Source organism: Etheostoma cragini, chromosome 4 (assembly GCF_013103735.1).
Source record: "Etheostoma cragini isolate CJK2018 chromosome 4, CSU_Ecrag_1.0, whole genome shotgun sequence".
NCBI classification, from domain to species: domain Eukaryota; kingdom Metazoa; phylum Chordata; class Actinopteri; order Perciformes; family Percidae; genus Etheostoma; species Etheostoma cragini.
The window spans coordinates 21,499,950-21,519,379 of record NC_048410.1 but is presented as its reverse complement, the minus strand read 5'-3'; the positions used below and the strand labels follow the sequence as shown (position 1 = coordinate 21,519,379).

General features: G+C 39.8%; 1 long non-coding RNA gene across 1 annotated transcript; it reads right to left on the bottom strand.

Moving 5' to 3' along the window:
- Positions 1–8,825: 8,825 nt before the first annotated feature.
- On the bottom strand, positions 8,826–17,468 carry LOC117944051. Its single transcript, XR_004656487.1, has 3 exons — positions 17,458–17,468; positions 14,950–14,951; positions 8,826–9,006 (listed from the first exon to the last, which is right to left on the bottom strand). It is a non-coding gene; the product is annotated as an uncharacterized LOC117944051 (long non-coding RNA).
- Positions 17,469–19,430: the final 1,962 nt, after the last annotated feature.

Here is a 19,430-nt window from a genome sequence, read left to right as displayed (position 1 = left end):
TAAACATTAGGCTCAGATATAAAGAGGGCCAAAACGTTTTTGCATATGGCCCGTGGTCGTATGCAAAAAGCTTTTCAAAAATAATTTCTCCAGCGTAAAGCTTTGTTCAAATAAAGCGAAAGGGAATTGGAGTTGATGGAACCAGCAGGGTGTGCACCAAGGATAGATAGATATACTGTATGAGAGAAAGAGATAGAGATAGAGAGAAAGCATTAGAGATAGCGAGAGGGAGATAGATATAGAGACATAGAGAGAGAGATATGTATATAGAGAGAGTAAAAGTAAAAAGTCTCCACAAAAATAACTGGTAAAGTAAAAATATCTGAAAAATCTACGTAAGTACAGTAACGTAGTACTTGTACTTCGTTACTTCCCATCCGTGGTGAGTGGGCATCATTTTGCACTGTCCTGTTTGTACTTTGTTTGTCGACTTAACGCCCCAGTGATTGTGTACTGTTGCGAAGACGGAGACGGCCCATCTGTTGTAGTTTTTGTTTTCCTGCACCGGATGGTTGTGTTTTAGGTGCATATGCATGTTCGTTGTGTTGCCGTGTTTAGTTGCTGCTGTTTTACAACAAATGCGACACACTCAGGTTAGATGGTTCACCACGGTCATTCGGTTTGAATCCCAAGTGCTCCCACACTGAAGCTAGCGCGTTTGGCTTTGAAACCAATTCCATCTGGGTTTTTGTTTTTTTTATTCCTCAAACTCTCAACTAGAAAGATAGACAGATAGACATTTATTGATCCCAATAAATAATGTTGTACGTGCAGCAAAATCAGTCTCGCAGCACAGAATATAAATGAAATACTAGGATACAATATTCATACATACAATAAACATGAAACAATACGATAAAATACAAAAAAATATTTGAATATATACAATGAAAGGGGAAATTAGAGTTACAGCAGCAAAATCTGTCACACAGCACAGAATATAAATATAAATGAAAAACTAGGATACAATATACATGAAACAATAATAGGACAAAATACATGAACAAATATTTGAATATATATAAGCTGGGAATACAAAAAACGACACTCAGGTTAGGTGGCTCACCACGGTCATTCGGTTTGAATCTGAAGTGCTCCCACACTACAGCTGTCGCATTTGGCTTTGAAACCAATTCCATCTTTTTTTTCTTTTTCTTTTTCTTTTTTTATTCCTCCAACTCTCAACTAGATAGATATTTATTGATCCCAATAAAATGGGAAATTAGTGTTACGGCAGCACAGAATATAAATATAAATTAAATACTAGGATACAACATACATACACAAATGTACATTACATATACATGAAAAAATAATAGGAATAAATACGTTTTATTGACGTGACAGGCCTACGTGGGCTGTTGATTCGATATAATGGCGATGGGTGAACGCCCTTGCTCACGTTTGTATTTTATGTGCATTATTTACATGCTACAGTTACTGCATTAGGATAATGTGATTATTATATGGGTAATACTATGGGTTTATTATCATTTACAAGCATATGTATAATTCGTATGCATTGTGTATGGTAGCCTTTACAAGGTTATTTATTTACAGCATTTGACCGGCATAAAAATCGGCATGTGTCAGACTGACCGGCCGGTCAAAGACGATTACGTGAAAATCTGCCAATTCCGGTCACCAGCCGGTCAATCGGTGCACCTCTACAGGGAAGACTTTCCTTCATTTGATTTCAACCTCATGAGCCAATGAAATGAACCGCACCGAGCATCACATTCAGTTACTACGTGCGAGAATACATAATGATCTCTGGGGGAGAGAAAATATAATCTATATGTTCTGTGGGTCCTCCTTCAACAACATAATCAATGCTTCACACACTAGAACCCCTGACAAAAAAAAAGGATATAGACTGTACCTGCATTCAAACCGCTGTGAGATGAAAAGAAAGTAATTAAAAAGGGATAGCTGAAATTACACAGAACGGGAGGGCCTGTCAGGGACATGACTAGCATATAAATGGTACAGGGAGAGAGAGAGAGAGAGAGGGAAACTTTGGCTAAAGTTATTGTTACAATTATTTAACTCCAATCCTTTGACTTTAGTGGTTTTTTTATTGAAGCAATCACAACTTTTATCACTAACACCAACAAGTCTGTCATGTCTTAAACAAGACTGCTCCGGTCATTAAAAGCTTGGTCACATATTACTTTTATGTTCTTCAATGAGATAATGATCTGCCTGCTAGAGGATAAAGACAAACACTGTGGGGTTACTGAAGAACTGAATCAGACGCGCCATGCTTAAATCCCCAAGCTAATACTGGGCGTTTTGACACTCCTAAAGGTCCACTGCCAACTTATGTTAACTGTGATTTAGCCTCCTGTGTGTGCAGTACTACAGAATATATGCTGCTTTTGAGTTCTCATCTTAATTTTTCGTCTCCATTGGTTCTCAAATAAAAAAGGATGAAACACTGGCTGTTTAAACCACCCAGAATCCCTGTTGTATTTTTAAAAGTCTTTCGCCATCTGTTTTATTCAGAACTTTTATTTTTAATACAGTGAAACACTTTCATCTGGGCTGTCATCTTTCTCATCTCGTGGCTCAAAGCAGCCCTCTGAGCTTACTCTTGATATAGTACATCATAGCACTTTCCAGTTTTCTCACCTTACCCAGAGCACACTGTGAAAGCCAGCACATATCACTGGGGTGTGATGATGGTCCACTCAGTCACACAAGGGCATCTTAGAGACACCAGCGGTTTAGCATGCATGAAGTAGATACACCCTACATCACAGCGCATCCTTCAGTGTTCTCCATCTCACAGGCAATATGGTCTTCAGAAAATACCGCCAACACCCTCCATAAATAGATAAACCAACGTTCATCTTTGTGTACTACTCGTATAGTGAACAGAGGTGATTTATTTTGTTTTACATAGCTTACCCTAAGTTGCCCAATGCAACAAAATAAAAGGATCTAAATTCAGTCTAATGTAGCTCAGGGTAAATTCTTTCAGGAAGACCTAAATCTTAATACATGCTCTCTTCCTAAATCAAACCAGCTGTTAGAGGTGTTCACCTTCCTGCTAAACCAATCAGAATCGTCCATGAATTTAAAGGGCCAATCACAGACTCACAACCCTGCTTTAAATCTGTTTCTCCCTTTGCTATCAGCTGTCGTTGCAGGCAAAGAGTGCAACCCTCCACCCCCCCTTCCACCCGCAGTCATCTACTCCAGCTGACCGGTGCGGAGCCTCCTTCTGGTCTGGTCTTTGGGCTCCTTCGTTGCCATCACTGGTGGCTAGATTTCATCGGGGGGTCTGATGGTTCTCTACCCCTATAAACGAACTATTAGAATAACAATGGAGTTTAATCTCCAAAGACTTATTATAATACATATTATGCTCTGCAATAAACTCTTTTGCATATCTGCAAACATGTCTTTCCGACTAAAATGTAGCTCAGCGTAAATTCTTTCAGGAAGACCTAACTTTTAAATCAATGCTCTCTCCTAAATCAAATCAGCTGTTGTCCAAATAATTGTACATTTTATCATGCTGTGTATAACTTTTGCATATCTGCAAACTAGCCTCTCCTGATGGAAAGAAAGGAACAGAGCAGAGAGGTCAATATGTCCCACAAGCTCTATTAGCTGTTTTTAGTCTAATAAAAGAACAACTAACACAAGCAGAATAGCCGTCGCCCCAAACACAAGTTGGGCTTGGTGTATCTAATTGAACGTCTCGGTCTGGCTCACATGGAGTTTTTTGTGTTACAGGGTTAGCTTGCTGAGCGAGAGTCTGTTAGCAACAGCTAGTGGGCGTGTGCTAATGAAATACACATTCCTCAGGTTAGTGGGTGCTGAACAAGAGGGAACAAGAATCGCGTTGAACGAGATTCTGGCCCGTATGCACAACTGTGCATGCACGATACAGAAGCAGGATTTTAGATTCACTCTTGCTTGTAAATCGAGTTGACTCTTTAAGAGTCTGTGGAAAAAAAAGAATGATTCATTTGCACATCTAACATCACTTTGCCCTTAATTCACTTAGACATACGTGCCCAAAGCACCTAACATTTTCACACTCATTGAGAGCATTTTGGAGTTCAGTGTCTTGCTCAAAGACACTTGGAAATGTGCACAGAACCACCAACCCTACTATTAATGCATGACCAACTCTGCCACTTCAGCTACAGCCATGTATCCTGTACCAGATGGCAAATCAGCCCCTGTAGCTTATTTAAAAGGCAGTACACAACATATGAGGGCATGCCATATGCTCTTGGGACAGGAAGTTGCTAAATGATGGGGAGGAGGGTGGAAGTAGCAATGTACTTTAATACGCTGTTGCTTTAAGCTTATAATGAATGCATTTCTTGCTAGATATCTTCCTTTTAAAAAGTGACACATACAGTAATGCAACACTTGCAGCAGCGAAGGGCTGGAGCTCTAGAAGACCTCTCAGGTACGATTACACCCACAACTTTGACATTTGTTCTTACAAGAAGCCTTTGTGGTGGAGCCTGTCAATGCATAGCCAACTCATACAGTAGGCTGTATTTCCCAAAAAGCTGGAACAGTCTAACAAGATAGGAAATACACTTATTTACCATTTTACCCGGAGTCAGACCAGAAGATCAATATCAACATCATCCAAGTTTATCCTGGCTTAGCACAAAGACCCAGGGGAAAACTGGGTGAAAAATAGTCTTATTTTTACAGCAACCTACATATTGTTCTTTACAAACTGGCGTGTCACTATATATTGTATAGCCCTTTAAGTATTCAAAATAGTACATTTGTATCACCCCACCAAGAACTTGATGACCCTGAACCTCCACATCCAAAATCCTAAACTCTGCACAATCTAAAAAAAAGACAAACATGTTATAGGCGCTGCAATTCACTCAAAAATAATTAGCTATGAACAAAAAAAAGAAGCAAACATTCATAGTTACTATGCTTTATAGTAATATGTCAAAGACCTCTGGCAATGAGAACTATTTTTCAATCTCACGCAAATGAACTATATTCAAACCAAGAGGGTCAGCCTCTCCTCTTTAAGCAAAGGTCTCTATGGCGCCATTTTAATGCTACCAAGCCATCACCTGCAGTTAGCATCCCATTGATTGCCATTCATTTTGGCGTCACTTTGATAGCGAATAACTTCATATTTGAAGCGTTTGAAGACTATTTGTTTGTTGTTTCTTTTTAAAGAAACACGACATTGCAAAAAAGGCTCCATTACCTTGTAGCTCATTTTATGGCTCCGTAGCAGACGTTTTCAAAAAAGTAGGCTAACCATTGTGTCATAACTACACTGCTTAGTGTTGCAAAGTGGAGGGATCAGCGCATAGTAGAGGGTTAAATTGCAGACAGTTTAGACTGGACTGGATTAGCTGTTTAGTTTAGTTAGCAGTAATTAGCCTGTGTCTATTTTATCTCATATACCTATGCTTTCGGTCCCTGCTGACTGGGAATGATTGAGATTTCAGACACCAGATGCTACCAGAAGACTGACAACTTTCTGCCCACGTCACATCTACGTCGTCAAGCTCAGTTGGCGGCTGTGCAGTAACGCTCAGCCATTACCGGAAAAGTGCTTCTAATACCCTTTACTGGTCTCCGTCCAGAACAACGGGGTCTGTTGGTCCATTTCTTTAACTGGCTATGATTCAAACAAATAGCAACAAAACAAACAAGTATGCAGTGTTTCCCACAGGTTGAGAACGTTCTTGTGGGGGTGGGTGGCGCAGCATGTGACAGCACGGCACGTGATGGCTGGGTTCAGTAATAAACTAGTCAAAAAAAGGTTAATTAGTTTTTTTAATTTTTTTTTTAAAGTGAATGTTTACTCTGTTTCATGCACGTGCAAATTCATGAAGAAGAAAAAAAACATTGTTCATTGGGGGAAGAAAATTTCAGATTTTCTCTACCTGGGCGGATCCTAATCCATTTGGACAGGACGCCGAAGTAGAATTTATGTATGGGAAACAGTGCAAATTGTGAGATTTTAACGTTGGAGACATGCTAGACATACAGTGCTGACCAACTTGTACTTCTACACGATCACAGAGCAGCTTCTTCACCATGATTGATGGTTTCATCAGGGCGGAGAATAAAGGGCAAACCAATGTCTTTCAGTAACTCCTCTCTGAAGTAAAGCTCCAGAACTCACTTGTAGACCGTCAGTTTTGTGCATTTGGAATGCTCCTTTTCATCCCTGCAACAAAGGCTGCTATCTGGAGTTCAGAGCCTTTTCAGGGTCATGTGTGGTCCACCCTGGGCGGCAGCTGCTTCTTCTTGCTTTTTGATGATGTGTGAAGCTTTTTTGTGGCCGAATGGTCCTCGGGATCATTAACATGTTGCAGACTCTTTGTGCGGAACAAGCTGTGGAATGATCTCCCTAAAGAATGCGACACCAAGCTTGTGATCAGACTCTGCAATTTCTTTGTGTTGTCTCCTCTTTTTACTAGTATGTATGTTTGTATCATCCATGTTTCAATTGATACGAGTCCCTTCGAGTGACAAAAGAGAACTGAAACACAGTTGGAAGCACTGAAAAAGTGGGTGGGCCAATCTATTGAATGGGGTTTTAAGGTCCGCCCACAGAACATTTACCGTATTTTGCTGCCTTTCATCAGGTGGTTTGATACTTTTATCTGGCTTGAATAGCATATGAACATTTGAGTAGATTTTGTAATTTCTTTTTTTTTTTAAGATTATTTTTTGGGCATTTTAGGCCTTTAATGGATAGGACAGTTGAAGATGTGAAAGGCGCAGTGACATGCAGCAAAGGGCCGCCGGCTGGATTCGAACCCTGGCCGGCTGCGTCGAGGAGTAAACCTCTGTATATGGGCACCCGCTCTACCAACTGAGCTATCTGGGTGCCCACATTTTGTAATATCCTCCAGATGGTGTGGTTGGCCCACAGATCTACCATTTGAAGATATTTATAAGCTCAGAGAAATTGATTCCATGACTAATTGGAGTCAGAGCCATCTTTAATAACCACTCATTGTTTATTTAAACTTGAAGATCTATTTATGCTTGCAATTCCATGAACTTTGTATCTTCTTTGGTTTATGAAATGATATTTATCCAAGTGCATCTTTTAAAACGATTTCATGACTAATTTGTTGGACCAAACTCAAATTTAATTAATCAAATGCAATTTACTTCAAGAACAGATTAAGCAAACGGTCAACATGTTAAAAAAATAAAATATTACTATTAATTTATTATTTATTATCATAAAACCCATTTTTAGGTAAGTGTTTTTGTGTATGAGGAACACACACACACACTTGTTTGTACTTTCATTAAAAGCATTCCAACTTACAATTATTTTTAAACTGATATTATTTATATATTTTTTCTACTTCCACCTTGAAGTCACATAGAAAGAGAGAGCTACCTCCGCACTTTTCACCAATCTCTTTTAAAGCTGCTGTTATTGGGGAGACACAAAGGACAAACATCAAAGCTGCCGTTCCAACTTGTCAGCACTGCACCGGGTGCTGTGTCAGTAAAAGCAAGGGGCACAGAGACAGGGACAGGAATATTAGGGCGACCAGGACAGGTCGTTGCAAACACATATACAGTAAAACTTTACCTCTAACTGAATTTAACACTAAAGTTATGATGCAAATTAGGGCTGGGGGATATGGCCTATAATCCATATTGCGCTATACACTGCAGCTTCTTACAGTAACGATATATATCATTATATACAAATTTTAATATAACCATTTCAGAACAGGAAAGAAAAGCTGTCATTATACAACATAATGTTGCAGATTAACAAAATTCAAGTACTAAAGTATTGGGTTTCTTTCCTTTAATGCAAACTATTCTGAAAGGCACTACACTTAGTTTAGGTCCTAGGTTTTTAAATGCCACCCAAGATGTAGAGAACAGGATAAACTGGTGTCTTTTTGGTTAAGGAACAGACATTGTACTGAAGTTACTTTTCAGTATTAAGCAAAAATGCACAGATACATTAAATAAAAACATATTTCAAACAACATTTCTTATCTGCAGCGTAATGGAACGCATTTGGTTTTAAACATTTTGTTCTCTTAATGAAATGAAAACTGGGGTCTTGTTAATAAAAGGAACGGATACTGTGAATTAGGGAAATACTTCCAGTATTAGGCATGGCTATTTTGAATAAAGAAAATTATTGTCTAGTGTAGTGCACAGATGTTGCAAAAGAAAGCAAAAATCATTTTTTGAATAAAGAAGATACTTCGAGTACAAGGTACATGTACATCAACTAAAGAAAATATAACAGTTTCTTTACAATAGTGCCATAGACAATAAAAAGTGCCATGGACACACACACAGAGACACACACACACACAGAGACACACACACACACACAGCTGTATGTTCAGCAGGTAAGTACGACGTCTGCAAAAACCGGCTGCTAAGACTCCAATCGTCCGTTATGTAGTGAATTGTCAGGCTGATGAAAGGCTCTGTGAATGATGAATCGCCCATTACTAATACAAATAAGACAAAGTCATGAATATTTTTATTACTGAATAATCCTAAACATTTTTTGCTCTGCACAGATCCCTTTAACTTTGTAAGATGACTTATTTTCACTTGAGTTTATCCTTTTTGAAACCTGCCATGTGATTAAACCATTGAATTTCTTTCTTCAATACATAGTAAAATTTTAGGCAAGCAGAGGTGCATGGGAGACAAGTTTGTAAAAGTTGGTTGTGTACAGTTGGAACAGAGAACCTTTGGTATATTCACTAAGCATTTTAGCTCCAGACACTATGGAAGGGACAATATACTTCAATATGCTTCCAGATTAGATTCTTTTACAATACATGGGTGTCAATTCAATTTGTATTGCAATAGTTTTTTATTGCAATACTAGAACTATTGGGATTCGATAGTATTGAGTATTGAGATTTTCTTTTGCTTCTTTAAAGCTACATTGTGTGAGACTTTCTCCAATCTGGCGGTGACATTGTATATGACAACCAACTGAATATTACTTTCTACCCCCTCCCATTCCTACGAGAAGTGAAGTAATTAAACATGAATGAGCATTTATTCGTGAAAGAACAAAAGGTTTTTGCTCAAAATCAACTCAAAAAGTTACACAATGGCGCTTTAAAAAAAGAAAGTTCAATAATACACTTGTAGAGACAATTTATTATGAGATAGTTCTAAAAACTAATTGTTTTCTAATAAGAATGCACATCAAATGTCCGTCAGGCAGTCTGACATTCATTTCATTTGAAAAAGGTGTACATAACATGGATTTTCTGCTTTTGGTCAGAAAACGAGTATGTCGTCGGAGGTACCATATAAATATTTAGGTGATTCATTGGTATGAATACAAAATTGATTCTAGGGAAAAGAATCAATTTCAAAAATCGTCGCTGATAAAAATCACAATGAATACAAGGTTTTTCCCCCCCCTCACCCCTGCCACATACAAAAACTAAAAATTGCATTTGAAAATAACATAAAAACATAATTTCTTCACATCTGGATGAAAAACATTTCCCAAGTGATTTTACCCTGTGATACGTCTCCCTGTCTAACCATAATTCAGCTGGCTCATTTTCAGTGACTGGGCATGGAGCAGTGTCAAGCCAAACAACAGCAGCAACATCCACAACAACAACCACTGGCTGATGAATGACTGCTGAGATGGAGAAGGGGATCGAAGGGATTGATCCGCACCCTGCTATCTCATCCCTGTTTTTACCCTCTGTCAAACAGGTGCCGAGGGGAGATGGATTCTGCCTGCCGAAGGAGTGGATTAATGGCGGGGTCTGGCTGCGCCCTGGACCAAGCCGAGTGGTGCGATCCTCTGGGCAGAATGGAGGTGGCAGAGGTGTTATTGACAAGGCTCCAGGTGAAGAGGAGTTGCCAATGCCTCAGGTGGAGTGGATAGAGGAGAAACTCCTCACACAGAGAGAGAGACACACACCCACACACCCACACAATGATGGATGGTTAGAGGGTTTAGCCTCCCATTCACCTTTGTTCAGACTTCTTGCTCTGCGAATTGAGTGGCCATGGTAATGAATATGCATGCATGTGCAGATGATGTTCACAAGCTCAACACAGAGCATATAAATTACCAATTGCACTGAGTTAATGACACAAACATAACCTTTAGTTCAATTTCTATTGACTTATTGTGCGCTAAAATAATTGTCTGGCTTCCAATTACAATGGATATTTTTAGTGCATGGACGTGTATTCTGTAAACATTGATTACATTACTCTAATTGAGGGAAGAGAAAATATGTCTAAATTGCTCCTGATATCACATCAACACTAACGGCAAAACAAATGGAGCGAGCTCGTTCATCTTTGCCAACAATAACTCAATTAAATGTAAAACGATCCATTTAACGTTAAAGTGGTCACACTTGATTGGTATTCATGGTAAACTTTGAAGGTCACAGTCCAGGAGCTCTCCTTGTGTGGAAAAGGGTTATGGATTCACTCGCTGGCTGGGAGGCCCAGAGTGTGGAGGAGGGAGAGCAGAGAAGCTCAGTATGCTACGGGCATTAATCTCTCCCTCTCAGCACAGCTCTCCCGTCAAACATCACTGACAATTTCTTAATGCAGCAGAAGTGCTAATGCTGTTTTTTTTGTAAAAGATTCTCAGCAAGACAACAGGGTGGGCCCTGTCTCAGATTAATGAGTACTCAAATGCAAGCAGACAGGAGTGGAATTAACAACCTCATCTCCCTCCATCTCTTCCTCCTTCCCTTCTCCCTGCTTTGTTTTCTCAAGACTCTGGCGACTAATTAAAGAAACGGCATCATGAAATGTGTGCTTCCTTCTCATTTCTCCTTAGTCCTTCATCACTAGGAGAACAGGAGAGTGAACGTCAGTCCCACTCTCACTGCTCCACTTAAAGACAAACGTGCTAGCGTTTGCTGTGTTAACACCTTGTCACACGTGAAAATTAAAAACGTTTGCAAAACTATAAATAATCACACACTGAGACAGGTGTGTCAATGAATTAGAATAAAAGAGCAAAGTATCAGGCCAAAAGTTTGGAACCACCTTCTTATTCAATACGTTCTCTTTATTTTCACAACATTTCATTATAAATTTTCACTGAAGGCATCAAAACTATGAACAAACACATAAGGTATTTTGTACTTAACAAAAAAGTGTGAAATAACTGAAAACATGTCTTATATTCTAGTTTCTTCAAAGTAGCCACCCTTTACTCTGATTACTGTTTTGCACTCTCTTGAGGAGCTTCAAGAGGTAGTCACCTGAAATGGTTTCCCAACAGTCTTGAAGGAGTTCCCAGAGATGCTTAGCACTTGTTGGCCCTTTTACCTTCACTCTGCGGTCCAGCTCACCCCAAACCATCCCGATTGGGTTCAGGTCCGGTGACTGTAGGGAGGCGCAGCACTCCATCACTCTCCTTCTTGGACAGTCAGCGCTTACACAACCTGGAGGTGTGTTTGGGGTCATTGTCCTGTTGAAAAGTAAATGATGGTTCAACTAAACGCAAACTGGATGGGATGGCATGTCGCTGCAGGATGCTGTGGTAGCCATGCTGGTTCAGTATCCCTTCAATTTGGAATAAATCCCCAACGTTGTCACCAGCAAATCACCCCCACACCATCATAATCCTTTCGGTCACCTTTTCTCCATCGCGCAAAGACACAGCGGTTGGAACCAAAGATCTCAAACTTTGACTTATCAGGCCAAAGCCCAGATTTCCACTGGTCTAATGTCCATTCCTTGTGTAGCTTGGCCCAAACAAATCTCTTCTGCTTGTTGCCTCTCCTAGCAGTGTTTTCTTAGCTGCTATTTGACCATGAAGGCCTGATTCACACAGTCTCCTCTTAACAGTTGTTCTAGAGATGTGTCTGCTGCTAGAACTCTGTGTGGTATTCATCTGGTCTCTAATCTGAGCTGCTGTTAACTTGCGATTTCCGAGGCTGGTGACTCAGATGAACTTATCCTCAGAAGCACAGGTGACTCTTGGTCTTCCTTTCCTGGGGCGGTCCTCATGTGAGCCAGTTTTGTTGCAGCGCTTGATGGTTTTTGCAACTGCACTTGGGGACATATTCAAAGTTTTTGCAATTTTCCAGACTGACTGACCGTCATTTCTTAAAGTAATGATGGCCACTTGTTTCTCTTTATTTAGCTGATCGTTTTTTGCCATAATATGAATTCTTAAAGTTGTCCGATAGGGCTGTTGGCTGTGTATCAACCTGACTTCTGCACAACAGAACTGATGGTCCCAACCACATTAATATGGCAAGAAATTCCACTAATTAACCCTGACAAGGCACACCTGTGAAGTGAAAACCATTTTGGGTGACTACCTTATGAAGCTCATTGAGAGAATGCCAAGGTTTGCAGTGCTATCAAAAAAGCAAAGGGTGGCTACTCTGAAGAAACTAGAAAATAAGACATGTTTTCAGTCATTTCACACTTTTTTGTTAAGTGCATAATTCCACATGTGTTCATTCATAGTTTTGACGCCTTCAGTCATAATCTACAATGTAAATAGTCATGAAATTAAAGAAAACAAATTGCGTGAGAAGGTGGTTCTAAACTTTTGGCCTGTACTGTACACCCTTAAGAGGAAGGGTGATGCGATAAGTTTTTAATTACACATGACAGGCTCTGATTCACAGATACAGAAATAGGCTGGAAGCAGACACTTTACAAGTACAAGAGGTGCCGGGAGCATGAAATCTGTGCCTTTTAAGCTCAGACTATTATTATTATTCAGACAAAGTAACTGTAATGCCTACAGTATGCAAATACAAAATATACACGGATAGACAAAAATGACTTAAGATTACATTATTCGTTATTATTCCTATTGTCAACAAATCAGATGAAATCCACATTGTAATTCCTGACAAAATGGTCAAAGGTGTCCTGCCACACAAAACTGTTTTTCCTTGCATTTTTTGAAATATGTATCCATGTGTTTGTGTTGTGTTGTAAATGTGAACATGAACTGCTACCTCCTCTGTCAGTTCTAGCCACTGAAAAGAAATAAGTGGAAAAACCTGGCCAATTACAACAGCTGGTCAGTCTGATGTCATGATGCCTGAGCTCATTACTATTCATGAGCTCGCCCAGTTGCGCTGGGTAAAGGATGCCGATAGCCAGGCTCTCATTGGCTAGCTGTTAGCCAATCAGAGTCAAACAGCTAACCCCATTGAATATTATTGAGAACTGGCCCAAATCGAGCAGGCTTTTTGAAAACCACGTTGAAAAACAACCCTTTCTCACTCGGAACTTGTAAAAATACGTACGTTTAAACAGTGGCGGCCCCCGTCTGATGCGACGGAAAACGGCGCCCTTCAGCACGTGTGTAGAACGTACAGGGGAGATCAGCATTTAGACAGGGTTTAGTTAGTAGTACGTAATTCCATGTAGAGAGTTTGGTTGGGGTGGTGGATGGGTCAAACACAGGACTTTCACCCAGGACAACAGGGTTTTATTCCAGCGTGTCACGGAACTGTAAGCACACCCACAACCTTTTCTTTCACCTAACAGCGTCAAAAGGCGGCAATAGTCCCAACTAAGCGCGTTGTGTGTCAACAACAACGACAAAGGCACCTGACAAAGCGTCCGTATTTTCCGAGATGGGAGTGAGAATGTGTTGTGTAACAAGGTAACCACGGCATTTTTTTCCACAAAAGATGTTACAGAGTTCATTTCAGAACTTAACACAAAGATACTGAAATGCGTGTGGTAGGGCACCTTTAAAAATAGTTTGCAAAAACCTAAGTCATTTCATAAAACAGTAGGGTGCTGTACTTGTCAGCACACATTACTCAAACAGGAATAAATATTGCATTTCTTGAGACTATTTTCAGCTGCAGATTAATAAACATTAGGTGCACTAGTGTTTATTTATGACACCAAGATGTGGGATTGAGTCACTTGGTGCAACAGTGTGCCTCATTTAGTTTTATAACAACAAAAATGGAAGTAAATGGCACAGCAGAGTAAGGTGTATTCAATCTTTTGCTTCACAGCCAATACTTGTTAGTATAGGAGGATAAATATGGTCTTTTAATGGGATTTGTTGGTAAGAGAAATATGAAATATCGATAGTCTTACCCATTAAACTTGTTAGTACTTAGTATATTCTCTATGTGTGCTGTGTGTCTGACATTTTGCTGCTCTAACACTGTAATTTCCCATTTTTGGGATCAATGAAAATCTACTTTAGCACATGTACAAGCATTGCTTTAAAGGTGGGTTGTACTCCATACATGAAAGGAATTCAGGCAAATTGTCTATATTTGTTAGTCATAAAATCTATCAGGCAACTAACTCACAAGTCAAATCTGTGTAAGGTTAAACCTCACCAGCAGGGATATGACTGTTTAGGAGTTCAAAATTGGCATGGAACCTAATATGACCCAACTTTGAAGCCGTGTTTGGATTAGTGAATTAAAAAAATCATGTTTGATTAAAATGTTGTTTTTTATGTTCATCTTTTTAATCACACACACACACACACACACACACACACACACACACACACACACACAGATTGAAAGTGAACTACTGCTTGTTTCATTTATCTCAAGGGCCGAGTGATCCGGCACGCTGTAGATGATGTGCGTAAATTGACCTTTTTGCCAAACTACTATACCGGCTAGCCTCAGCTTATCTTCAAGCTCCTTCTGAAGAAGGATGACAGGTTTGTGTGCCCAACATGTGCCATTCAGTCATCTAAGAAAGCAGCAATAAAATCAGGATGGATGTGTGGGTGGGACTGGGATTGGGATTTAAGCGATTTGCAGACAACACAGACGCACAGACAGAGGGGTCGGCGGGAGCCTGATGGATCGTTTTCTGTGAACAGGCCAGAGAACTTGAGTACTTTTTCTGCTGTCCCCATTGTCCCATTTGTCTGTGTCACAGTGTAACACTGATGTGAGTGTGTGATGTGAGTGTGAGAGTGTAAGTTCATTTTGCAACCACCGCTACTCTATCTCAACCAGATATTCACTTACAAGTCAATGAGGAACGCTTTATTGATATGCTTAATGTAATATCTTTGATGAAGCAACCGCATGTAGCATTTTGCCATCAATAAATCCTTACTACATTCATCTGTGTACTGACTAGTGGAAAGTTCTATGGAAAGAGAATTTTCAACATGTTACTCTCCTTAGAGAAGACAAACGTCTATGTGACAGTAGTTTAAATATTATGTAGACTAACCACCATGTTAAACAGAGACATTCAGGTGCCTCTACCTATATGTTAGCAATTTAACCAAAATCAGGGCTGCCAACTCTCACGCATTGACCGTGAGACACACGCATTTGACTGGTTTCACACGCTCACACGCCACACCCCCGATTTATCACGCTGAAGTGTCAACCCGGTCAGTCAAATTTCTGAAAGATGAGTTTAGCTACAGATATACCTGTTGAGCCACTCGCGATCGACTAGTTTTGCTTTCAGAGACTGTGAGGGGGTTCAAGAGCGCTCACCGGCTTCAGGTATGTGCTCTGAGTATTACAGACCCGTCCGTCGCTTCGTGACCACTCTCTCTGTAACAGGTGAGCAGCGCGGCTGGTAGTGTAGCAACTTCAGTTCATTTTAGTGGACTCGCTCTGCTGGGGGCAGTGACGCGTTGCATCTGTGCGTAGACCTCTGATAATGAACAGACACAGAGACCCAAATGGGCCTCTGTGTCTGTCAGACGGTCTGAATGAGATCCACCATATCAGCCGAGCAATAACATGCACAGCAGACTATATTACAACTCTCCAGATCTCGGACAACAGAGATGGGAGGAGTTATATTTTGAATGTGCATAAAGTTGTAAACATGAGAAATCTGGTGAAACACATCTGAGCTATACTAGGCCTATATATAATATACTATATATACAATACTGCAACGTTGGGCCACTATTGTGCTTCTCTAACCTCTGTGCATCTCTGAATGTATAGGGGCGGCTGTGGCTCAGTGGTAGAGCGGTTGCCTGCCAATCGGAAGGTTGGTGGTTCGATCCCCGCCCCTGCAGTCATTGTCGAAGTGTCCTTGGGCAAGACACTGAACCCCGAGTTGCCCCCGGTGCTGCGTGAGTCGGAGCATCGGAGTGTGAATGTGTGTGAATGTTTATCTGATGAGCAGGTGGCACCTTGTATGGCAGCCCCGGCCACAGTGTATGAATGTGTGTGAATGGTGAATGTTTCCTGTAGATGTAAAAGCGCTTTGAGCAGTTGTTAAGACTGGAAAAGCGCTATATAAATACAGCACATTTACATTTACAATGTAACTGTAAATAATTCATTCAATGATTCATAAAATTATGATATTATAATATTTTCCCAAAAAAGTGAATACAGTAAGTGGGGTCCAGAGGATGAGGGCCAAACATTACTGAGCCTTGGCACAAAGGTTAAAGGATTAGAATTTATGTATCTCAGTGGTTCTCATTCTTTAAAAATGTCAGTGGTCTTAGTTGATCCCTCAACATTAATTTAACTTTGGGTTCCTGGTCCCTACACCAGGGACCCCTGGACCTGTTCACCACAGACCCAAATCTTCTCAGCTGTTGCTGACATATGCTACTGTCTCTTCATGTGGTTAATTATGATTGGCACATTGTCTGGGTCAGTTCTCATATCATAAGAAATTAATAATGTAAATGCTAAATGCCCTAAAACCTGTTGATACTACAAATATGCAAAGGCTCTAAACCCTACAGTTTTGCACATATCATGTAACACTTGGTTTCTACATTTTTTTGCAAAAAAACTCTCCAGAAAAAGCCATTTAATGGTTTATTTTTCAAACTTTTTTTATGGGGGGGGCATACCCCCAGACCCCCCTAGGGAGAGCCCCATCCCCCACAAATATAACAAATCCCAATTTGAACCCAGAAGGATAAAGACCCAAACAAATTGCTGTGTACACGGCAAAATATGGGTCGGCCCCCCGAAATTTCACTCCAAGGATTTGGGAAAAGTTGGCAGCTCTGCAAAATACTATTTTTTTATTATTTTTTAAATTTTATTTCTAATTTTGAGCCAGTCAAAACATGTAAAACAGATTGATTATTTGAATCAATTGACAGAATTATATGGCCCAAAATGCCCAAAACAAAGGCAACAATAATGACCACAAAACTAATTAACCACAGAACCATACAGAGCAGCCAACTTTTCCCCTAATCTTGGAGTGAGATTTGTTGGGGCCAACCCATATTTATATATACAGACGTCCAGACATCGATATATCATTTTAAATAAAATAAATCGTAAGTGATGGGAACACTAAAAATAAGAACACAATCAAATGATAACATCCAATTAAACGTAGATAATAAAAACAGAAATGGGAAGGAGGCCATTTTTTCTTTATCAACATTTAATGTTAAAAAAATGTCTTTGCCAAAAAAAGGAAAATAAGCAACACATTTAGGAATGTGTGTTAGAAGGAATTGCTTGAGAAATAATCAGTGGTTTTTACTTTTAACTCCTGCAGATCATCAGAGTAGCTGACTACTAAAAAGAAAATGATAAGATAGAAAATAAAAAAAGAGAAACATTTGGGGCCACATCCTACAAGACGCCGATGTGCAAAAGTAATGACCTTCCTCCAGTTCTCTGCTCTGTCTTTCCAGCTGAAAACTCTCCTCTCCTTGTTCTCTGACGCACATCAGCTGAGTTGTCCCTTGCAAGCCTCCTGTCACACAAAATAAATTGCCTTTACTGTGAATGGGTCAAAACAACATAGAGATGTCATTATTTCACTGCAATTGATCATACCTTGGGAAACACAAGTCAATAGTTTCTATAATTGCAATGTCTCCAGTCCCTCGGAGATTCTTCCATGAGAGCCCCTTCGCTTCTTTTCATCTTCTTACTGATTTTCATGTCTCATATTTTTTGCCCTCCTTGAGAATGAATATGTTAAAATTTGGAGAGGTTGTTTTGTCTGATACTGTAGATTTAAAACCTATACTTCACCGTAGTTCAGCATTTCCATTTTGCTTGCGGAACAATCGACCTTTGACAATTTGAATATACATAGGTGAAATCCAAGTTTTTACTCTTGAATGTGTTTGACTGGAGCACTCAATAAAGTCGTTTTGCCTTGGGTGCTCATTAACAATATTTATAGGTGAGCTGTAATTTTCAGACTACCAAAAGCAATAAAAACAACACAGAACAGCCAATAAATGTAAAGTTCAGTGTTGGACCAGTATAATGGTTTGCACACATTGGCCTCTTAATTAAAAAAACAGACAATGTGGGTCACTGCTGATATGGGGGATATAATTTAGAGTTATCTTACAATTAGATTTTTGATCTGTCCATGGGAACCCCTTGACTTGAAGTGATTTCAATGTCATATTTAGTTTTACTGCTCATTAGTATCACTAATATTAATATTATTTGTTTGCTTTTTATTTTATTTTTTATCCTGTTGTCTAGATGTTAGCAGAGGCTTGTCTACACTGCCAAGGCTACTGCATATTCTGGTGAAAACAGACATACAACGTAGAATCAGTCGATCAACTCACTTCTTGATCTGCCTTTTTGTCCATTACATGGAGGCGGTGTTCCCTTTTCAGGACTGGTCCCCAACTCCGCAAAGACGTCAGTCGCAACAATTGACACACTTCCACCACTAGGTGGCGTTATAGCAGAAAAACACATTTGGCCCTATAACTCCAAAACCGTACATCAGACTGAATCTCGTGATAAAGGCCACGCCCATTTCCGCCTAGCTTTTATGCATGAAAAATCGCGATTTATCAAAAACCATCTTGTTCAAACTCCTCCTAGACCGTGCAATTGATCTCCATGAAACTTGGTATATGGGATTTCCAGACTGAGCTGACAAAAGGTTGTATAAAGATTTTTTATAGAACAAAGATTGCACATATTACGCACAAACAAATTTGTGTAGCTAACTATGAACACCAACTTTGCCATATCTCGGCCAAAATAAATGCTGTTGCAGCCAAACTTTAGGTTATTCCTTGGCATGACCCTCTAAGGCTACAAACACAAAAGGTGCATGTCTCATGAATGGCTCATCCAGTTTTTACAAAATTGTATAGGTACCATCTAGGACCACTCTTGAGGTGCCCCTAACAGTGGGGTACTGATTGGTTGAAGTGGGCGTGGCCAATGGGCCCATGTTTGAACGTCTATAAACACAAAAACTGTGATGAAAAAATGTCTCAGATTACAGCCCACAGAGGGAGTGGGACTTCATTCTCAGCACAGGACACCATCACTTCACCATATCTTTACATAACAAAAATGTTTTTGCTGCTATAATAATGAGCTGAAAATGGAGTACAGCCCCTTTAACAATAATTGAGAAAAAAAATCATAGATTGTGTAATAACAAAAAATTATCATAACTTGAGACCCTAGCAGTTTAGATGTATTAAACCATGAGCTAACATGATGAGGTTTGTTGCATTT